The 24,652-nt window shown below is 43.4% G+C and overlaps 2 long non-coding RNA genes across 1 annotated transcript in view; one reads left to right on the top strand and one right to left on the bottom strand.

Moving 5' to 3' along the window:
* LOC148149742 (uncharacterized) overlaps positions 1-7,859 on the top strand; it is a 79,481-nt gene extending 71,622 nt beyond the window's left edge. Inside the window, exon 6 of the long non-coding RNA XR_015757411.1 lies at positions 1,922-7,859. This is a non-coding gene — a long non-coding RNA (uncharacterized LOC148149742). The remainder of the gene's footprint in view (positions 1-1,921) is intronic.
* LOC148149741 (uncharacterized) overlaps positions 1-24,652 on the bottom strand; it is a 461,686-nt gene that overhangs the window by 164,414 nt on the left and 272,620 nt on the right.

Genomic DNA, 24,652 nt, shown 5'->3' with positions numbered 1-24,652 from the left:
TACATGAATTCCCCTTTCTTTAAAACAGGTGGACTGAGATAGCCTTTTACTAATCTATGGCAAATCCTCAGTTTTTCACGGATTTATTTATATAAAACACATGACTGAAAAGTACACAGTGCTCCCAATGCACCCAATCAACTGTTCTCTACGCTTCATGTGAGGAGATGCACTTAGCTACCTTCTTTGAATACTTACTCAACATTTCCAGCTTAACTATGGAAGTTTAGCGAGTAAAGGATTTTTCAAACAAGAACAATTTCTTCCTTCACCTGTGAGAACACACATCATTCTTTGTGTCTGAGAGAGAGAAAAACAGAGCATGAGACATCGGGAGAGATAAAGAACTCTCTAAATTCTTCTGCCTCAAAGATAACAGGCCTCAGGTACTCAGACTCATAGAGTCATACAGCACAGAAACAGACTCCTCAGTTCAACTCATCTGTGCTGACCAAGCATCCTAATCTGACCTAGTCCCATTTGCCAGCATTTGGCCTATATCCTTCTAAACCCTTCCTATTCATATTCCCATCTATCTAGCTGCCTTTTAGATGTAATTGTATCCACCTCCACCATTTCCTCTGGCAGCTTGCTCCATGCATTCACCACCTGCTGCATGAAAAAGTTACCCTCTTGGGTCTTTTTAAAATCTTTCCCCTCTTGCCTTAAACTTCTGCCCTCTAGTTTTAGACTCCTCCACCGTAGGAAAAAGACCTTGGCTATTCACCCTATCCACACCCCTCATGATTTTAAAAATATCTTTAACATCACCCTTCAGCCTCTGATGCTCCAGGCAAAAGGCCCCAGCCTATTCAACCTCTCCCGGTAACTCAACCATCCAGTTCTGGCAACATCCTTGGAAATCTTTTCTGCCCCGTCTCAAGTTTAGCAACATCTTTAACTGACCAGATTTGTACTCGATATTTGAAAAGTGGCTTAATTCAGAAAGTTATTATAAGTGCTAGGTCCTTGCAGTGAATATTTACCTATCACTCCTGTCACACTACTCTTGAGTGACATTCCTATTATTTCAAGTTGCTCAAAGTCATGAAATGCTTGGCATTGGACATAATGAGATGGGTTTTAACCTCCAAAAAATGATTACGTCAGGATAAGGGAAGAAATAAAAATTTTGATGAGTTGAAACCGAGCCCCAGCCCAGCTCCAATCTGGGTTTGAAAAAATCAGAATTAAGGACTGGAGCAGTCAACTAGCTCCCAAGAAGTAACATCGCCATTTCAACTTTATAATGAGCCGGAAACCTATCATAATATTTAAGCTTGACATGTTCAAACCTGTTTAGCCGGATCTCCAGCAGCTTTAAGGGAAAGCACAATTGCCCCTTACATCACTGTTGAGGGTATTTCCTGCCGTCTGTCCTCTTACCCTACGAACTTACCTTGTTCCCTAGAATCAACCTACGACTCCATCCTATCAAATCCCACCACCATCCTACCCATGAAGCATTCATTCTTCAGTTTAGGATTAAACAACCAGTCCCCCCAGGGTCAGGGATAAAATATCCTCCCCACCCAACAGTTTGGACTCCTCCCTGGATTGGACCTTCCCAAATCAAAAATCGTGACATGCCCCTGCTCCATTCCACCAAACTCTTATTAAAACCTACAGATCTCTTTACCTGAGGCTGATGCCTGTTTCAGAATTTTTGGTGTCCATTAGAAATCAAGTTTGTCAATGTATTGCAGAATATGAGTGAGGAAAACTATAATCACTTTGTTTGAGTACACTAAATGGCAGTGATTTTTCCTGCCCATACTATCCCTTTGGATTGAGGCATAGGCTAAAATCGAATGGTTACAAGTGCTATTGATGCTAAGATAATGTCAATGCAGAAGGTGGTAGAATAAGCAGATCCTAATGAAGGGTTTATACTCAAAATGTCGATTCTCCTGCTCCTCAGGTACTGCCTGACTGGCTGTGCTTTTTCAGCGCCATACTCTTCAACTCGAGACTGGGACATCAGCCAATGTTTTTTTCAACTTTGCCACTCTAGTTAACACCCACTCTGAAAGATGTACAGCTGAACCTGCATTTGGCCTAAAATGGTGATGATCTGCAGAACATTTGAATCCGCTGGGCATCATTTATTTTGTTTTCAGGATTGTCAAGAAACAATATTTCAGGAATTTCCTCAACGTTTCTCCCAATTGATCACTGCAACTTCAGCAAAAGATTGCTATAAAGAAACTGTGGAATCAGGCATATCTGTTGACTTCCATCCAAAGTTATAGCAGTCCAATGGAACAAACCCTGAGGACACTCTCCAGTACGGGCCACTGACTAAACAAGACTGATAATGTTTGATTCGATAGAGCTAAGGGCAAGTGAACGAAAACTTGAATCACTTTGTTGTGGAGATGCGATATTGACATCGGCCTTTTGGATTGTTCACCACCAAAAAAAGTTCTTTGTGTATTTTTACTGAACCCAAGTTCACTGCAAGGGCATTTATTTGGGCGGTTGTGGTTGGCAAACACACACAATGAACATCAAAAAACAGACTTTTATCAAAAAGAGAAAGAAGCTGTAGAAAATATTGCTTAACCAAATGTGACATCAGGCCAAGTAGATAATTTAGAAATCCAAGGAGTTTTATCTAGAGCGTAGGAAAATTTTTATTTAAAATCTGTTTACATGCATGAGTACTAATATTACATAAATGTTTGCTTCTATTTGTATATAAATTTCTTTTGTGTATGTTTTCTTCTTAGCCAAACGAAATGACGCTGATGATAGCATGAGGTGAAAATCAGCCATTTTGTGCTGCATGTCATTGTCTTAGCTATTCAGCCAAAATTTCTACAGACCCAAATTAGCTGCCAAGAAAGTTGTATTTGTTGTTTGTATGAAAAACTCATCACTTTAAGAGGATGGGATAATTTCAAAATTAATTTTCCTCTGTTGATCTTAAATCTCTGAGCGAGGTAGTTAAATGTGAAATTGGAAAGGGAAGCAATTCTTCCGTATTCATTTGAGACAGAAAGGAAATGATTTGAGACTTTCTCAGAGGAACAAGACATTCCTGTCAAAGATATTCCAAGCACTTTCCTTGTTGGCTCCAAAACATGCCTTAAGGAAAACAGTAAGGTTCTGATTTCTGCTTCCTGAGCGTTTTGGCAAGGTCAGAGACAACTGTAGCCAGAATTGTTAGTTCCATTCAATGTACTTTTTCCCCACTCGAATGCTCATAGCAGATATATAGCTAATTTTTTTCAGGTTTGCGTGTTCAATCTATCTGTCGTATTATGAGAATCTTCTCTATCTTGAGTGCATACTCCCATTCTTAAGTTGCCTAACAAATTCAGTTGCAGTTTGTAATCATTTGAGCATGTCTACAGAGTAAAGCAAATATTCTTTTTGGAATTTTACTGTTGAATTATTCACTGTATAGCTGCCTGGATTATCAAAGGAGGCTACAAATCACCAGTCTCGAATTTCAAAAAGGCTGGCTTTGCTTATATGGGATAAACAGACAATTGTGGCCTGTGAAATCTGCAATGTAAAGATAATGTGAATAGTATAAAATAGTAAGGTAAGCATTCGTACACATTTGAAAAGCAATTTCACATTTTACATCTGTGTGTTGTCTTTTTCTCATATTCTCTTCATCCTTTTCAATTTCCTCCTTAATTATCTCCCTTTGTCCTTTCCAGGTGAAATGTCATTTTCCAACTGGATGTGAAAACATGTTTGAGACTAAGTCAGCCAAAGTCTTTTCTCTAATGTTCCTTCGCTTAGCTCCTACCCTTCAATCTCTGCTTTGTTTGATACCTTCATCACAATGCATGAAGAATATTTATTTTCCAAAAATACATCAGTCATGACATTTATAAAGCACATCACATAGCAGTTATAATTTGACAATATATAAAGTGTAATACAGATCAATTTCTTTCAATCCTTATTGGGATTGCAATGTAGAGCACCTAATAGTCAGCAGGAAATTGAGAAACAAATTTGGAAGGAGATTTCAGTTATCTGTAAGAATAATAGGGTGACTATGGTAGGGGATTTTAAATTTCCAAACATAGATTAGGACTGCTTTAGTGTTAAGGATTTAAATGGAGATAAATTTGTTAAGTGTGAACAAGAAAATTTTCTGATTCAGTATGTGGATGTACCTACTACAGAAGGTGCACAACTTGACCTACTCTTGGGAAATAAGGCAGGGTAGGTGCCTGATCTGTCAGTGGGGAAGCACTTTGGGGCTAGCGACCATAATTCTATTAGTTTTAAAATAGTGATAGAAAAGGGTAGACCAGATCTAAAAGTTGAAATTCTAAATTGGAGGAAGGCTAATTTTGAGGGTATTTGGCAAGAACTTTCAAAAGATGATTGGGGGCAGATGTTCGCAGGTAAGAGGACGGCTGGAAAATGGGAAGCCTTCAGAAATGAGATAACAAGGGTTCAGAGACAGTACATTCCTGTTAGGGTGAAAGGGAAGGCTGGTAGGTGTAGGAAATGATAGATGACTAGGGAAATTGAGGTTTGGGTTAAGAAAAAGAAGGAAGCATATGTCAGGTATAGATAGGAGAGCTTGAGCGAATACTTAGGAGAGTATAAAGGCAGTAGGAGTATAGTTAAGAGGGAAATCAGGAGGGCAAAAAAGGGACATGAGGCAGCTTTAGCAAATAGGGTTAAGATGAATACAAAGGGTTTTTACAAATACATTAAGGACAAAAGGGTAACTAGGGAGAGAATAGGTATCCCGATTTTGCTGAAGCTCCTCGGATGCTGCCTGAACTGCTGTGCTCTTCCAGCACCATTGATCCAGAATCTGGTTTCCAGCATCTGCAGTCATTGCTTTTACCTCCTCAAAGATCAGCAAGGTGGCCTCTGTGTGAAGCTGCAGGAGATGGAGGAGATATTAAATGAGCACTTTGCATCAGTATTTACTGTGGAGAGGGACATGGAAGATACGGAATGTAGGGAAATAGAGGAGGAAGTGCTGGATGTCTTGAAATGCATAAAAGTGGATAAATCTCCAGGACCTGATCAGGTGTACCCTAGAACTCTGTGGGAAGCTAGGGAAGTGATTGCTGGGCCATTGTTGAGATATCTTGTCATTGATAGTCACAGGTGAGGTGCCGGAAGACTGGAGGTTGGCTAACATGGTGCCACTATTTAAGAAAGGAGGTAAGGACAATTCAGGGAACTATAGGGCAGTGAGCCTGAAGTCAGTGGTGGGCAAGTTGTTGGAACAGGATTTACTCGTATTTGGAAAGGCAAGGAATGATTAGGGATAGTCAACATGATTTTGTGCATGGGAAGTCATGTCTCATGAACTTGATTGAGGTTTTTGAAGGAGTAACAAAGAGGATTGATGAGGACAGAGCATTGAATGTGATCTATATGGACTTCAGTAAGGCATTTGGCAAGGTTCCCCATGGGAGACTGATTAGCAAGGTTAGATCTCATGGAATACAGGGAAAACTAGCCATTTGGATACAGAACTGGCTCAAAGGTAGAAGACACAGGGTAGTGGTGGAGGGTTGCTTAACAAACTGGAGGCCTGTGACCAGTGGAGTGCCACAAGGATCAGTGCTGTGTCCACTACTTTTCGTCATCTATATAAACGATTTGTATGTGAACATAGTAGGTATAGTTAGTAAGTTTGCAGATGACACCAAAGTTGGAGGTGTAGTGGACAACGAAGAGGGCTACAACAGATTACAACAGGATCTTGATCAAATGGGCCAATGGGCTGAGGAGTGGCAGTTGGAGTTTAATTTAGATAAATGTAAGGTGCTGCATTTTGGGAAAGCAAATCTTAGCAGGGCTTATACACTTAATGGTAAGGTCCAAGGGAGTGTTGCTGAACAAAGAGATCTTGGAGTCTAGGTTCATAGCTTCTTGAAAGTGGAATCGCAGGTAGACAGGATAGTGAAGAAGGCGTTTGGTATGCTTTCTTTTATTGATCAGAGTTTTGAGTACAGGAATTGGGAGGTCATGTTGCGGTTTTGCAGGACATTGGTTCAGCCACATTTGGAATATTGTGTGTAATTCTGGTCTCCTTCCTATCAGAAAGATGTTATGAAACTTGAAAGGGTTCAGAAAAGATTTACAAGGATATTGCCAGGGCTGGAGGATTTGAGCTATTGGGAGAGGTTGAATAGGTCAGGTGGGTTTTCCCTGGAGCATCAGAGGCTGAGGCGTAACCTTATAGAAGTTTATAAAATCATGAGGGGGATGGATAGGATAAATAGACAAAGTCTTTTCCCTCGAGTGGGGGAGTCCAGAACTAGAGGGTATAGGTTTAGGGTGCGATGGGAAAGATACAAAAGAGACCTGAGGATCAACCTTTTCATGCAGAGGGTGGTGCGTGTATGGAATGAGCTACCAGAGGAAGTGGTGGAGGCTAGTACAAATGCAACATTTAAAAGGCATCTGGATCGGTACATGATTAGGAAATGTTTGGAGGGATATAGGCCAGACATTGGCAGGTGGGACTAGATTAGGTTGGGATATCTGGTCAGCATGGACAAACTGGACTGAAGGGTCTGTTTCTGTGCTGCACATCTCTATGACCGTATGCATGAGGTCTCGGTACTTTTGCCATGACTGATTATACTTACAATATTATGAAAAATGCTGATGTGTATACAGCCCATAAGGTTTTACATGGTTTCCAGAATGTCCATATGCAATGCTGAGACGTCCTTAGCCCTTTCACAATGAACCTTCAACTGTAAAGCTTTAGTTCATCCATTGCCATGTAGTCCTGGCCTTTCAACATCGGGTTGTGAACTGTTCTTTCCACTGGAACACCAGCAAGCTTCAGGCAAGCCACAGTGGATCTTCCACTAAATCAGTGGTCCTCCAGTAGTTAATGTTTATGTGTGCATGCATTGGAACAATCCATAGATTACAGTGACATGTGTTACAGAGCTGCCAAAGTCGATACCTTTGATACCATTTATGTATTGACTGAAGATGAATGCAGGTATGAAGCTATAATAATAGTCGAACAGGAATTACATGCTTGAGTGCAGGCAGCATTTGCTATGTTGCTTGAAGTGCAACAAACCAGCAAGATCTATCACGGATGTGGTTTGTCACAACTTCCCAAAAGCTGTTCAGCTTTTCTTTACATCTGCATGTGACACTGTGGGAAAAAGATCTGCCTCCTTGCTCATGGTCACATAAAAAACACAGAAGCTGGCCTGCAAAACACAGAAATCAAGCCTGCCAACACATACAGAAACTACCCAGAGCACCCCAGTCATGGCCAAACAGGCTAACATAGAAAACAATCATGGCCAAGCTACTCCCAGATCAGAGAATACACTTCCTAAAACAGCTTTCACAATCAACTCCCAACCCAGATTAGCACTGCAGTCCCAACACCCTAAGGGCAGGCTCATTTTCCATTGAAACCGATACCACATGAGCAAAAAGGCATACTGAGGGACCCCTGAAATCTTTGCTCTCAGGAGGAACACAATAGACACACTTGAATGCCAGGAGAAGGGATGTTTACACATATTCGCGCGTACAGGAAATGCAATGAAGAATCCTCTAGAATACATTCTCACCCACTCACGGAGATGGCTGGAATCTCCTGTGTCAATTACAAATGAATTGCTACTGCCGGATGCTTGATTAACTTCCATTCAGTTTATTCTTGTTTTAATCACTTTACAATTTTCACAATTGTACTGTAACTGCTTTACAATTATCACCTTTGTGTTGTACCCCTATAAAGTATGCCTGCACCTTCCGTTCTGGGAAGAGCATTCTGGCTATCTGTGCAGAGAATCAGTTTTGTGTCAGCTTGGTCAATTTCTCTTCCACTATATCGCTTTATTTAATTAAACTGCTTGTCAATTTCACTGCGATCCTCATTTGTGGTCTCTGATCCATTGGGCTCAATTTTTCCGACAGTTATCAAATTAGGAACACAAGTATAAGAAATGTCTACAGAAAGGTAGTCATCAAGACTTGGGCAAAATTGGATATTTTTTTCACCCTTTATGTTTTCCCTGCAGACACAGTCCATTTATAATCTCCAGACAAAACAATATGTTGCCACCATGGAGCAGGAGTGGTTATGGGCGAGACCTGCACCATGTCGAACAATATTGAGTGAGCCTAACAGCAGATGATTAGGTTTTTAACTGCAATGAAAAGACAGCATCTCTCTCCAATGCCCAGTTTCTTCAGATTTGTGGTACAAAACTGCTTCCTACCACTTTAGCAGAGTAAGTGCAGATTCTGAATGCACAATATCACTGCCTGATTCTGAAACTTTAAGGTACAGGCTGACTTTAATTGTGGCAAATCTGGAAATCCCTCAGACTTAATGCATGTGCCACTCAGCACATGTTCTAAGATCACACGATGCATGTACTGGCAAATTAACAGACATTCGCTTGAATATAATTTCAGTAATTGAAAGATTTTTTTATAACCGGTAGTATATAATAGGTCATGAAAAACTGTGAGATTAGATTTCAGTGGCTCTCTCACATGTAGTGGAACAGTAGAAAAAAATTTCCTGGAAATCACAGAAAAATACTATTCTCACCAAAATATCTATCGACTGTGTGCATCAGGGATGGCAACGTTTGCCTCGCAAGAATGATAAATTAGGTTTTATAAACTATCTTTTTATAATGTATTGTGTTTAAGTTATAGAGGTTTGGCCATGATGAACAATCGAAGATTTCTTTGTACAAATAATGTGACTGCATGCTCAAAATAGGAATGCAAAATGTAAATCCCTGTGTACTTTATTATGCATTTATTCAGCTTAGTTTTCTTAATTCAAATGAATTGGTTTCACAAAATGCGGTCACCAAACACCCCAGTTCACTATATTGCTGTAAATCAACGCAAATCTAGTCAACACAGACTAATATTTCAGAATCATGGTTGAGATTAGATTCCCTACAGTGTGGAAACAGGCCCTTCGGCCCAACCAGTCCACACCAACCCTGAAGAGTAACTCACCCAGACCCATTTCCCTCTAACTCATGCACCTAGCACTATGGGAAATTTAGCATGGCCAATTCACCTGATCTTCACATCTTTGGACTTTGGGAGGAAAACAGAGCACAGAGGAAACCCACGTAGACACAGGGAGAATGTGCAAACTCCACACAGACAGTCACCCGAAGCTGGAATCAAACCTGGGACGCTGTTGCTGTGAGGCAGCAGTGCTAACCACTGAGTCACCACGTCACCCATCATCAATTGTTTGTTTCATCAATTATACCTGTCTAACCTAGATATTTTATTTAGTAATAGTGTGTTGTTAGTTACCAAAATATAAATTCAATGTAGCAGATTTCACTGTTCTTGGAAGAATAAACATGTCATTAAGCTTTGCAAAGAAGGCATCAATGATCGAAAGTGTACACAGCACAAAAACAGTCTGAAGGGTAGAATTTCAAGACCACAGCGACTTCTCCTGCATGAGCAAAATTCCCTACACCTGGATTCATTTTGCAGGTCAGACTGAAACTGGCAGCAAAGTCCTGGAATCTGCCTCGCATGGTAAACATAAGTAGCAAAGGCAGATCTCTTAAGTCAAGCAATATTTAGTTACTCTGGAAGGATTGATAGACCTTGGTAGGGATGCAGCCAGCAATTATATCTCCAGTGCCACTAGATATTTATTTGTGAGTTCCTCTGGAAGATTTCCTTGACCCTAGTTTCCTCAGGACCCAAATTGCAAGGGCAACATCAAATTTATCAATGAAGATTGTTTGCACTGAATGTTAAACTTTATTGTAATTCTTTTATTAGGTATAAATGACCAAAAATCAATTTTTACATTCCCCTAAATTCCCCCAGAAACAGCAGTTAGACAATTTTAATTATGTTGGTTGGTGGTCAAACATTGGCAATGAAATCAAGGAAAACTCATCATCTCTACCTTGAACAATAATAAGGATCTCTGACATCCACCTGTGAGGCAAGACAGGATCTTTCTGAAACACTTTTAATCTAAAAGACAACATCTCTAACAGCATAACTCTCCTTCAGCAGTGCACTGGAATGCTACCCTAGATTTTGTACCCAAATCACTGGAGTGGGGTTTGAACTGACAATCTCTTGATTCCAAGGTGACAGCGTAATTGCTGACTCATGGCTGACCATATGAAAGTGACCACTATGGACAATCCCAACACTTCCCACTCTGCAGACGTGGGAGTGGCATAGGCCTCCTCAGCTGGAGCTCATCCACTCCATCCACTTCTTTTCTTTTGTTTCTCTATTCATGTTTCTTTTCTTTTGTTTCTACTTATCTCCTGTCCTTGAGCCTCGAGTATCATCATTGCAGACTCCTAGTCTCAGCGTGGACTCCCAGTCTCATCATGGACTCCCAGCCTCATCATGGATTCCAGTCTAAGCATGGACTCCCAGTCTCAGCATGGACTCCCAGTCTCAGCATGGACTCCCGGCCTTAGCGTGGTCTCCCAGCCTCAGCATGGACTCCCAACCTCAGCGTGGACTCCCAGTCTCAGAATGGACTCCCAGCCTCAAGATTAAGCCCAAAGAAGACTGGAGTTGAGGCCCAGCGCAGTCTAGACTTTCGGTGTCAGCGCGGACTGGGTTGGGAGAACTGTTATTCTTTTTTCCTTTATTTTTCAAATTTATTCCTATGATTTTGTACTTTTGTACAGTACCTAAGATGGTGCAAGGTCTGTAATGTTGCACTTATTTATTTATTTATTTTTCTACATTTTTTCCAAAGTATTTGTACCATTTAACCCAAGATGGCGCTGTAAGTGGCAACTTGTAAATTTTTCATTGTAATCATGTGACAATCAAGCTAATTCTAATTCCAATTCTAGCTACTCTGGAACTGACAGTTACATTTGACATGGTCTCCTCAATAGGCCAGAATATGATACTCACTCAAAGCCAGCTGGGAAGTGACTGCATCTTAAACTAAGTTGCAATTAATTTCCTGACCAAACCAAATCAGTGGCGAAGAGGCAGGGGCCAGGTGATATATTTTAATCTCTGTTTCTAAGCATAAATAAGGGATTGAAGCTGAAATACCATCATTCCCATTTCTGAAGCACCAAGTGAGTTGGATTCGAGTTAAAAACAGGTCATCGACTTCTGCTTTCCTGGCACCCCCATCATGGCCAATCCCACAACCACTTCCACCCCTCACAATTCCTTATGCATCACACGTGACATCACTTCCGCCCCTCACATCATCGCTGATGCCACATGCTCAGTGACTTCCGCCACCCCTAGTGCCGTTGTCACCACCACTTCCGCCCCCACCAGCGCCACTCACCTGCATTCTGCTGACATGCCCCTCACAGACCCCACTGTCACTATCCCCACCCCCCAGAACCCGAGGGGAACAATACCACTGCTCATGACTCCACCCCCATTCCCCCCACCATCACACCCACTCCAGTTACAGGTTCCGCCCCCACTCCCAGCTCTACACCCACACCAGATCCCAGCTCCCAGCCCTGCCGAGTTTTCACCATCCCCGCAGACCTCCCCCTCACTGAGGACGAACGATCAGTCCTCAACAAAGGACTCACCTTCATCGCCCTCCGTCCACGCATCAATGAATTTAATACACGCCGTGACGTCGAACAATTCTTCCGTCGCCTCCGAGCTTACTTTCACAATCAGGACTCCCGCCCACCTTCCGAGGACCCCTTCGCCCACCTCCAACGCATTGCATCCACCTGGACACCCCGCGCTGACCTATTACCTGCCCTCGACCTCTTCATTTCCAACTGCCGCCGGGACATTAACCGCCTCAACCTGTCTACGTCCCTCCCCCACTCCAACCTCTCACCCTCACAACGCGCAGCCCTCCAATCCCTCTGCTCCAATCCCAACCTCACCATCAAGCCAGCGGATAAAGGGGGTGCAGTGGTAGTCTGGCGCACTGACCTCTACACTGCTGAAGCCAAACGTCAACTCAAGGACACCTCTTCCTACTGCCCCCTCGACCATGACCCCGCCCCCCCATCGCCAAACCATCATCTCCCAGACCATACAGAACCTCATCACCTCAGGAGATCTCCCACCCACAGCTTCCAACCTCATAGTCCGGGAACCTCTCACTGCCCGGTTCTACCTCCTTCCCAAGATCCACAAGCCTGACCACACTGGCCGACCCATTGTCTCAGCATGCTCCTGCCCCACTGAACTCATCTCTTCCTCCCTCGACACTGTCCTATCCCCCCTAGTCCAGGAACTCCCCACATATGTTCGAGACACCACCCACGCCCTCCACCTCCTCGAAGACTTCCATTTCCCCGGCCCCCAATGCCTCATCTTCACCATGGATATCCAATCCCTCTATACCTCCATCCGCCATGACCAGGGCCTCCAAGCCCTCCGTTTTTTCCTCTCCAGATGTCCCCAACAGTACCCTTCCACCGACACTCTCATTCGTTTGGCCGAACTGGTCCTCATCCTGAACAATTTCTCCTTTGAATCCTCCCACTTCCTCCAGACCAAAGGGGTAGCCATGGGCACACGTATGGGCCCCAGCTTTGCCTGTCTCTTTGTTGGCTACGTAGAGCAGTTGATCTACCGTAATTACACCAGCACCACTCCCCACCTCTTCCTCCGCTACATTGATGACTGCATTGGCGCCACCTCGTGCTCCCGCGAGGAGGTTGAGCAATTCATCAACTTCACCAACACATTCCATCCTGACCTTAAATTTACCTGTTCCATCTCTGACACCTCCCTCCCCTTCCTGGACCTCTCCATCTCCATCAGTGACGACCGACTTGACACTGACATTTTCTACAAACCCACCAACTCCCACAGCTACCTGGATTACACCTCTTCCCACCCTACCTCGTGCAAAAATGCCATCCCGTATTCCCAATTCCTCCGCCTCCGCCGGATCTGCTCCCAGGAGGACCAGTTCCACCACAGAACACACCAGATGGCCTCCTTCTTTAGAGACTGCAATTTCCCTTCCCACGTGGTTAAAGATGCCCTCCAACGCATCTCGTCTACATCCCGCACCTCCGCCCTCAGACCCCACCCCTCCAACTGTAACAAGGACAGAACGCCCCTGGTGCTCACCTTCCACCCTACCAACCTTCGCATAAACCAAATCATCCGCCGACATTTCCGCCACCTCCAAACGGACCCCACCACCAGGGATATATTTCCCTCCCCACCCCTTTCCGCCTTCCGCAAAGACCGTTCCCTCCGTGACTACCTGGTCAGGTCCACGCCCCCCTACAACCCACCCTCCCATCCTGGCACTTTCCCCTGCCACCGCAGGAACTGTAAAACCTGCGCCCACACTTCCTCCCTCACCTCTATCCAAGGCCCTAAAGGAGCCTTCCACATCCATCAAAGTTTTACTTGCACATCCACTAATATCATTTATTGTATCCGTTGCTCCCGATGCGGTCTCCTCTACATTGGGGAGACTGGGCGCCTCCTAGCAGAGCGCTTTAGGGAACATCTCCAGGACACCCACACCAATCAACCACACCGCTCCATGGCCCAACATTTCAACTCCCCCTCCCACTCTGCTGAGGACATGGAGGTCCTGGGCCTCCTTCACCACCGCTCCCTCACCACCAGACGCCTGGAGGAAGAACACCTCATCTTCCGCCTCAGAACACTTCAACCCCAAAGCATCAATGTGGACTTCAACAGTTTCCTCATTTCCCCTTCCCCCACCTCACCCTAGTTCTAAACTTCCAGCTCAGCACTGTCCCCATGACTTGTCCGGACTTGTTCTACCTGCCTATCTCCTTTTCCACCTATCCACTCCACCCTCTCCTCCCTGACCTATCACTTTCATCCCCTCCCCCACTCACCCATTGTACTCTATGCTACTTTCTCCCCACCCCCACCCTCCTCTAGCTTATCTCTCCACGCTCCAGGCTCACTGCCTTTATTCCTGATGAAGGGCTTTTCCCCGAAACGTCGATTTCGAATCTCCTTGGATGCTGCCTGAACTGCTATGCTCTTCCAGCACCACTAATCCAGAATCTGGTTTCCAGCATCTGCAGTCATTGTTTTTACCACAGTAGTAAGCTGTCAGGTTATGGAAGACCTAGTTCTCAGTTCATAGTCGTGTTGCTTGCAGTTTATTGCAGAGAAAGGAAAATGTCCCCCATCATTTTATCCCCTTAATGAAGACAATCCCCTGAAAAACCAGCGAGTATCCAGCAAGTGCTAATTTCAAAACTTCTCCCCACCAAAGCACCCATGCAGACGTCTACTGAAATCCGAACGATATCTTTCCTCTGGCATGAAATTGCAAGAGCAATTACCCCCCCACATGAATGCTCACTGCTTTTCAGACTAGCAGACTGCTTTCTTTCTATTTCCCCCACAGCATAATAAGCAGGGGGTTATGATTATTAATTTAACAAATCAAAAGTAATTGCACATGCCAGTTGAATTACACCACATCAAACTTTCCAGGCAGTTCTTCAAGTTTTTTTTAGCAGAGCACAATTAATTCCAGAACATTTGAAACTAAAATCTTGATGAGGGAACACAAAGCATCTAAACCAGTTTGAACTGACATATTCAGGTGGACGTTATTTCTCTCTTTCCAATTTTCTTCTCCCCTGAAATCATTTGAGTCCATGTAAGGGACAGTTCCTTGGGTATAGCCTGTCTTCCAACATGTCAGATTCTGGATCAGTGGTGCTGGAAGAGCACAGCAATTCAGGCAGCATCCGAGGACAGGCAAAATCGACGTTTCGGGCAAAAGTCCTTCATCAGGAATAAAGGCAGAGAGCCTGAAGCGTGGAGAGATAAGCTAGGGGAGGGTGGGGGTGGGGATAGAGTAGCATAGAGTACAATAGGTCAGTGGGGGAGGAGATGAAGGTGATAGGTCAGGGAGGAGAGGGTGGAGTGGATAGGTGGAAAAGGAGCTGGGCAGGTCGGACAAGTCCGGACCAGTCAAGGGGACAGTGTTGAGCTGGAGGTTAGAAACTAGGAGGTTCCCCCACCTCATCCTAGTTTCTAACCTCCAGCTCAACACTGTCCCCTTGACTGGTCCAGACTTGTCCGACCTGCCCAGTTCCTTTTCCACCTATCCACTCCATCCTCTCCTCCCTGACCTATCACCTTCAGCTCCTCCCCCACTCACCTATTGTACTCTATGCTACTTTCTCCACACCCCCACCCTCCTCTAGCTTATCTCTCCACACTTCAGGCTCTCTGCCTTTATTCCTGATGAAGGGCTTTTGCCCGAAACGTCGATTTTGCCTGTCCTCGGATGCTGCCTGAATTGCTGTGCTCTTCCAGCACCACTGATCCAGAATCTGGTTTCCAGCATCTGCAATCATTGTTTTTACCTCTTTGATTCCAACATGTCAACCAAGTGATCATAATTCATAAGTAAACATTGGTATTCAGTGGCATCAAGCAATTTAACAGTATGGTATAATCTTGTATTCATGCAATCTCCATACACGTTTAATCCAAAGTTTGGAGTTCTGAATAAAACCAGAAGTCTTTTTTTTCTTATTATCTTTAGTGGGGAGCGGTAAGGAGGAATTCTGTCAACACCAAAGCAGGCATAACATGTATCAGCACAGAGCAAAATTAGACTCAAGGTCTTCCTGTTCTATCTGGCTCAGCTGCTCACAAGATAATCACCTTAAATAAGGTTTGAATATTGCTAGTAACAGGCAGATCAGTTCCGTGATCCAAGAGCATTGTCAGCTAAACTGATCCCCTAATGGTTCAGTTACTACAGTGAACAGCTGAGTCTTAGAAACCAAGGAGGTCCCAGCTACAACATACTGGATGTGTATGAAGTTAATTGATGTACCATTGGTTAAAGTGGAGAAACACAGTCATAATTTCATCCCAAGTAAGTCTAAACATGTGGGCATTTGGATAGGTTTTAAGAGTTGTTTGCAACATTGCCATTAGGACAGAAGCCTGCCAAATGTCTGAGTGGGTTTCTACAAGGAGAATGACCATGTAGCTTGCACCCCATGCAATGTGGGCATCATGGTTAGGTGGGCATTTATTGCCTATTGTAATCACTTTTGAGAAGGTGATAGTGAGCTGGCTTCTTAAACTGTTGCAGTCCCTTTGGCATATAGAGTGAACCCACAATGCCACCAGGGAGGGAATCTAAGATTTTGGCTGAGCAACAGTGAGGGAATGGCACTATATGTCCAAGTCAGCATAGTGTGTTGCTTGGCGGTGAACTTGCACATGGTTATGCTTTCATGTATCTGTTGCCCTTGTCCTTTTAGATGGTTTTGGTTGTGGACTTGAAAAGAGCTATCTAAGGAGCCTTGGTGAGTTTCTGCAGGGCATCTTGTAAATGATACACACTGCTGCTTCTGAACATCAGTGGTCAATGGAATGAATATTTTGTGGATGTGATGCTAATCAAGCGAGCGACTTTGCCCTGGTGTGAAGCCTCTCGAATATTGTTGGAGCTGCACTTATCCAGGAAAGTGAGGTGTATTCCATCACACTCCTGACCTGTGCCTTGTAGATGGTAAATGGGCTTTACAGAGTCAAGAGTTGAGTCTTTGCAAGGGGAGTGTAGAGGAAATATCAGTGCAATTGCAGCTGTGGAACAGTTGATACAGTAAAGAGTTAACATTATCTGAAAGGGATGGGAGGAAGTTCACAGAAATGAAATGGAGAACATCTTGAGCTTCTAACCCAATATATTGAAAGAAACCATGTGGTGCCAAATTCCTTAGCTTGAAAGTAATTAAGTGAAAACCACCCTCATTGGCAGAGAAAGTAATCTTAAACCATTTTCCAAGAGCTGGTAAGTGCACCCTACAATGGGTTGGCCTGTTGTCAGTCTCTGTATGAAATTTAATTTAAAAAATACAGTTGCTCCCACATGCTAGGAGTGCAGTGTTTGGGTTTTCCTCAGCCACCTCAATAGAAATAGGGCAGGGAAGCAACAGGTAGTGATGGAAATTTGAACAAAGATTCATCACCACGTTGCTGCCCTGACCTTGATAACCCTCTTACTCCCACCCTCAGGAGAGCTGGACTATTCTGCAGCATTTCAATACAATGGAAGGCGGGAGGAAAGGCAAGCAGGAACAATAAAGCACTGGAAATTCCTGCTTGCTGTCACTGCCACAGCTGACTAAGTAGATGACCATGAACAGAGAGGGTCTCATAGCCTTCCCCATCCCCTATCCCCGGCTTCCCCCCACCACCCCTCCCTACTTTATACTACAAAGGCTTTGGACTGAGTTCGTGCTGGTTAGTAGCACAGAGTTTTATAATGTGCAACAAGGACACTCGCAATAAACTTCAGACACAATGATAACACTACCAATAATCAACAAATGGCCTGATTTGGGTGTGCTGCATGTTGAGTGCATTTTCATGCCATCTCTAAGCTTGCCTACTTCCACATCTATTTAACACCCAACTTGTCTACATCTTAACCACACTGCTGAAAGTCTTCTACATGCCTTTATGATTTCTTAGTCATAAGAACTGACCATTTCTGGCACGTCTCCCAGATTCTATTCTGTGCAAAGTCATCCAAAACTCTGCTGCCCATGCCTTAACAAAAATTCATCACCACGTTGCTGCCCTGACCTTGATAACCCTCTTACTCCCACCCTCAGGAGAGCTGAACTATTCTGCAGCATTTCAGTGCAATGGAAGGCAGGGAGGAGAGGCAAGCAGGAACAGTAAAGCACTATCCCTTTTTACCCCGATGCTTGCTGAATGAAATTGTCTCTGAAAAGGAACATCTTACTTTTAACATTCTCAAGCATGTTTTCAGATCCCACCACAGCTTTGTTGTGATTTATTTTTTAAATCTCCTCCAGCACCACAACACTCAAATAATTGCAATGGCAGGTGGGACTAGATTGGGCTGGGATATCTGGACAGCATGGATGGGTTGGACCAAAGGGTCTGTTTCTATGCTGTATATCTCTATGATTCTATGACTCTATGTAATTCTGACTTCTTGTGTATCTCCAGTTATAATTATTCCACTATTTGTGACCAGGTCTTCAGATGTTTAAGTTCCAAGCTCTGGAATTCCTTCCCTACATCTCTCTACCTCACTTTCCTCTTTTAATATTCTCTTTAAAACCTGCATTTCTGACTAAGCCTTTGGTAATCTGATCTAGTATCACATAATGTGACTTATTACCATGCTTTAATTTATAATACTTCTGTAAAGCACCTTGAAGTATTTCATTACCTTGGAGGAACTGTGTTAATAAAAGTTATGTTTAAAATAAGGCAGGTGGAGGCAGTTAACCCCAAAAATCTTGTTGAGACCCAAAGTCCTTTTTTTTTAATTCTTAAGCCTTTATCTCAGGATTCGCCAATCAGTAAAAGCAGACAACCCCATTATGTGTTTTCGATCAGAGTACCCAACGGCATTATATAATCTTATACGTGACAAGGCAAGAAAGCTGGAATAGGTTGCTATCAGCATTCTGAATGGCCAGAACTGTGGAAGTGTGAGCAACTATTTATGTCACATTCAATCCCCATTACTTAACCTCATTAACCAGCACTTCCAGACTATGCAATAAAATGTTGAAGACTGTAAGCCAATGTAGGTCAGTGAGCACAGGGATGATGGGTGAGTCGGACCTGCCACAGGTTAGGATACATGGCAGAGTTTTAATTTATTTTTATTCGCTTGTGGGATGTGGGCAATGCTGACTAGCTAGCATTTGTTGCCCTAGTTTCCCTTGAGAAAGTGATGGTGAGCTGTATTTATAAACTGTCGCAGTCCAGATGCTGAAAGTAGACCCATATTGCTGTTAGAGAGGGAATTCCAGGATTTTGACTCAGTGACAGTAAATGGACAGCAATATATTTCCAAGTCTGGATGGTGAGTGGCCTGGAAGGGAACTTGCAGATGGTGATATTCCCCTGTATTTACTGCCCTTGCCCTTATAGATGGAAATGGTCATGAGTTTGGCATGTTCTGTCTAAGGATCTTTGGTGAATTTCTGCCATGCATCTTGTAAATAGTACTCACTGCTGCTACTAAGCATCCTGGTAATGGAGGGAATGGTTTTCTTTGTGTATACTGTGCCAATCAAGTAGCATGCTTGGTTCTGGGTGACGCTAAGCTTCTTGAATGTTGTTGGAGCTGCACTCATCCGGGCAATTGGGGAATATTCTATCACACTCCTGACTTGCGTCCTGCAGATTGTGGACAGGCTTGGGAAGTCAGGAGGTGAGTTACTTCCTGCAGTATTCCTAGCCTCTGACATGTTCTTGTAGCCACTGTATTTATATGGTAAGTCCAGTCAATTTTCTGGTCAATGGTAAGTGCCGGGGGGATGTTAGTAGTGGTGGATTCAGTGACGGTAATACCATTAAATGTCAAGAAGTGGTTATTAAATTGCATCTCATTAGAGATGGTAATTGCCTAGTGTTTGCGTAGCACAATGTTATGTGCCACTTCTCAACATCAGCCTGGATATTGTCCAGGTCTTGCTGCATTTGAACATGGACTGCTTCCGTATCTGAGAAATCACAAATGATACCGGAAATTGTGTAATCATTGGCAAACAACCCCATTTTCAACCTTATGATGGAGGGAGGATCATTAAAGCAGATGATTGGGCCTCGGGTACTACTCTGAGGAACTCCTGCAGAGATATCCTGGACCTGACCTCCAATAACCACAATCATCTTCCTATGTGCCAGGTATGATTTCAATGAGTGGTGAGTTTTCCCTGATTCCCATTGATTCCAGTTTTGCTAGGGCACCTTGATGCCATGCTCGGTCAAATGAAACCTTGATGTCAAGGGCTGTCACTCTCACCTCATCTCACATGGAGTATAAGAGACTTGCTGACATCAATTGGTTATGTCTTTGGATGAGAAAAATATGGATGAGGGACTCATCATGGCTTGAGTGAACAATCTAATGGAGGTGAAATTGGGTAATGTATATGAGGGAGGAACATGGGATTGGAATTTCAGATTTGTTGTAAACAATTGACTTCAACCTGAAACACTCAGTGAGGAGTCATTTAGTGTTAGTATGGAATTTGCAACAGGTGAAGGTGAGATACCATTAAGTGCATTCAGTGTTCTATATGACCTGATATATTGTCAAGCCTTTGCATGACAATACTGAGAGCCAGCATATGTATAAGGATTGGGTGGGAATAAACTGTTCAGGACTCCAGAATTAAACAGAATGGAGTAAGGAAGAGATGCCATTTGTTGGAAACATTCTGGCTATGATTAGATAGATATGTATTGTACCAAGTGAAGGCAATCTTATAAACTGATCAACAGAAGCCGTGTGGTTAGTATGGTTAACCATACAAAGGCTGCAGTGAAGTTGGAAAGAGAAGTTCAATACATCAGTAGAAAAGGTACATGAATATGAAAGGTTTGGAGAGATATGGGCCAGGAACAAGCAGGTGGGACTGGTTTAGTTTGGATTATGTTCAGCATGGACTGGTTGGATCAATAGTTCTTTTTCCTTGTTGCATGACAACATGACCCTATGGCTCTAAAATCGAAAAGTATGGTGCGGGAAAAGCACAGCAGTTCAGGCAGCATCCGAGGAGCAGGAGAATCAACGTTTTGGGCATAAGCCCTTCATCAGGAATGGTCTAGAATTGTAAACAACGAAATTACTTTGGAATATTTTAAAGTTAACTGCTGATCTTTTATTATTGCGATATAACCTAGAGGTGGTTAATCTTAGACTATATGTTATTTTATCATTTCCATGAAACATTTCATTCTGAGAACAAGGAGTACTGTCAGAAGAAATGGATCACAGTGAGATCACTGGAATCTGTGTGACACGATGCTTCCTTTATAATTCTATGTTATTAGTTTGAGATCATTTGAGCCCTATGGTGGAGGTGGGAATCCAATGTAGAAATTAAAGGTGTTTGATATGCTTGCCTTTAATGGTCAGTTGAGAGGTCATGTTGTGGACATTTGTTAGGCCACTTTTGGAACACTGCATGCAATTCTGGGCTCACTCCTCAAGGAAGGATGTTATGAAACTTGAAAGGGTTCAGAAAAGATTTACAAAGATGTTTCCAGGACTGGAGGGTTTGAGCTGTAGGAAGAGACTGAATAGGCTGGGGTTATTTTCCCTGGAGTGCCGGAGGCTAAGGAGTGACTTATAGGAGTTTATAAAATGATGAGGAGCATGGATAGAGAGAATAGACAAGGTCTTTTTCCTGTGGTGGGGGAGTCCAAAATTAGAGGGCATAGGTTTAGGATAAGAGGGGAAAGATTTAAAAAGGACCTAACAGTCAACTTTTTCACACAGAGGGTGGTACGTGTATGAAATGAGCTGCCAGAGGAAATGGTGGAGGCTGGTACAATTACAACATTTAAAAGGCACCTGGATGGGTATATGAATAGGAAGGGTTAGAGGGATATGGGTCAAATGCTGGCAAATGGGACTAGATTAATTTAGGCTATCTGGTTGGCAGTGACGAGTTGGACCAAAGGGTGTGTATCATGCTGTACATCTCTATGACTGTGACTCTATGACTCTAAAGCATTGCACCGTATGAAAGCCATGATCTGGAGGAGCTGGTGTTGGACTGAGATAGACAAAGTTATAAGTCACACAAAACCAGGTTATAGTCCAACAGCTTTATTTGGAAGCACTAGCTTTCGGCTACCTGATGAAGGGGCAGCACTCTGAAAGCTAGTGCTTCCAATTAAACCTGTTGGACTATAACCTGGTGTTTTGTGATTTTTAACCATATGAAAGATGGACCTAGGATTGGGAATCTCAATACGTTCAAGAATTTAGGTGAAGAAAGGGAATTTGTGAAGGTACTAGCACAATGTATTTCTTCAAACAATTTTACTGATACTAATTAACCTTTCAAAGTCTAATACGACTCTACTTCAGAACTTCAAGGCTTCTGAGGAAGAGTCATATTGCATTTGAAACATTAAATCTGTTTCTTTCTCCATAGATGCTTCCTGACCTGCTGAGGTTTTCCATTACTTCCTGTTTATATTTCAGATTTCCAGCATTTTCCTTTATTTAATTACATGATATACATGAGGATCTTGCAGCCAGCATCTTTGCAGCCAGTTCTATTCCTAACCTTCTCGCAGAGTCTCTCTCACATGATGATTTAAGTCACAGTTAGATCACAGCATACCTCAGGGCTCATCTGCCTCTTTATTAAATCCTACCCGTGCAGTGTGCAACAGTAAATCATAAGGAATTATTATAAAATTTAAATGTAAACTCAGAAATAAACTAAAAGCTTATGTTATATTTTGTGAAATCATGTATATTCCTGCTCTATGAAGCTATTTTGTGAATAATTTGGACTGCTTTGTGTGTTTTCTGGATTACAGAGAGAGACATAAACAATAAGTTGCCAGTTTTCCCCTGAAGGAAAGCACAAAGTAATTCTGGCACAAAGTTGGCATCATTTTGGCCTGAATTTGATCCAAGTGGGAAAAAAAAATCATTTTCCCGCCTGGCCCAGAGAAGCAGTAAGAATATTTATTACCGATAGTTAAACTGCCTCTGTATTGCCTGTGTCTCCTTGACTAGCATGTTTATCAGTGTTCAAATGAATAAAGGCAATAGGAAGGAAGTAAATTGTTAAGTGGTCAATTTTCCACTTTTATATCAAAATGTAAATTGTGGCTCATTTCTTTCATTGCCTTAGGGTAAGTATCTACATTAAAGTACTTTATGAGTGAAAAATGCTATGGTTGCTTGAAAATGAACTATTGCCTCAATTGTACACAATGTCACAATGATGATGGTAATGATGATGCAGAATCCCTGTGGCTCCCTCTTGCTCAACAAACAAAATTGTTTGCCAAGTTATTTTGCAAGAGTACGCAGACTTATTTAATGATGTCAGATTGTAGAAACCATCCTGAGGAAGAGCAGGAATCAGATAAAAAAAGTATTAAAGTAGAATTCATAATGCATTTAAAAGTAGCATAAATCCAATTGATCAGAAAGAAAATGGCAAAGATGAAAATGTAGATGATGTGTGCATTAAATCTACTCATCTTGTCTAGTGTTTCTTGTCCTAGTCATAAGCAGGGAGAAAGAGCCTTATAATGTCAGATAGGCATTTCCTGAGGATCCCCTGGGTTTGTGGAGGATTGGCGGAGGGAGAGACTTGTCTGGAAACAGACTCAAGCAAAGGATAGCTGTGCAAATGAAGAAAGAATGTCCGAATTAGACTTTCCATTTTATTTTCCTTCACATCGTCAACATGCACCCAAGTTGTCAAGGGCAGTATTGAGAAGTGGACATTTGCCCTTCGAGTCTAATTTATCTCATATTGGAGATTCTGAGTATTTGTAACTGTGAACGAACATACAATACAGAATACAGTGTCTTCAGACAAAAATACTGATTAAAACCATCCTATTCTATATGCACTGTGACATGCTAGCAGTCTGAAGCAAATTACTTTGAAATACTTGAATATAAGCTTCAAACCCTCAGAATGAGTGGGAGGAGATTAAAATGTAAAAAAATGGGTAACTCAACCCCAGTCTGCACTAAATCTAAATGAAGCTAGGCTGAGGGAATAGGTAAGTGTTTCATATTTTAGTGGGATGTGTGACTCTAATTTTAACTAGATTTAGGATTCAATCCCAAAGGTCACAATTCCCATGCCTTGGCAACTGAACACAATAAGCTAAGGGCAATGAAAATGGCAACTTTTTTTATTTCAAAAATAAACTTTATTTCCCAACTCTGGTGTCTTCGGGTCGGGCCCAGGGTCCGCACAGTCCAGTTCTCCATCTGACAGTGGGGCTGTCACAGGACCGCTGCTCCCAGTTACCTGGAGCTGTGGGCCGGAGGGTACCTCTTGGTTCTCACCGGGTGGGGGGAGGTCTTTATCCATCCCCTCAGAGGGATCATCTTTTCCTGTTTGGGTGGTGCTGCCCTCCTTTGTCCCCACGGCGCTCTGTCTCTTCCTCTGGTGACGACCCTCCTTGCACCCGTCCTCACTGTCCGAATAGCTGCCTGTATCCTCGTCGTGTTTCCCCCTTTGCTGAGTGGCTTTGGGGGCCTGGTGAGGTTCCCTTTTCCTGCTTTTGACAGTAATCCAATCCTCTGCCTCCTTTGATCCCTCCTCTTCCATTTCCTCCGTCCGTCTTGAAGTAGCTTGGATCGGCTGCTGCATCTCCCCGCTGTCTGCCGTCTGCTCCGCTACAGCCTGCCCTTCCTTCTGGGTGCCTCCAGACACCGTTCCCGTGCTGGTTTGTGGTACCTTGCTGGTCTTATGCGGTCCACGGCTCGTGTTGCCACCTCCGGCCATCTGTGCATAGGTGGCGGCCCCTCGTCTTGGGCAGGCCTTGTACATGTGGCCCGCCTCTCTGCACAGATTACAGTGCTTGGCCTTTTTACATTCCTTGGTCGGGTGGCCTTCCTGCTTGCAGTTTCGACAGACGGTCTCCTTACAATCCACCGCCATGTGGCCTGACCTCCCGCAGGTTCGGCACACTTTCAGCTGCCCTGCGTATGTCAGTTAACCTCTACTTACTCCGATTACGAAGCTGGAGGGTGAGTGGAGGATGTTCCCACTAGCATCGACCCTCAGGGTTATCTTGATCTGGCGTTTGCTGGTCCAGATCCCGAAAGGATCGACCATATCGCTGCTTTCTCCCTCGACTTGGACGTATCTTCTCAGGAGGGTCAGGACATCCGCTACTGGGATGTGGGGGTTGT

The sequence above is a fragment of the Chiloscyllium plagiosum genome, unplaced genomic scaffold (genome assembly GCF_037043375.1).
Source record: "Chiloscyllium plagiosum isolate Xiang-an unplaced genomic scaffold, Cpla_swu_hap1 HiC_scaffold_6, whole genome shotgun sequence".
Lineage (NCBI taxonomy): Eukaryota > Metazoa > Chordata > Chondrichthyes > Orectolobiformes > Hemiscylliidae > Chiloscyllium > Chiloscyllium plagiosum.
The sequence above is the reverse complement of the archived record's forward strand: the minus strand, read 5'-3'. Positions and strand labels throughout refer to the sequence as shown.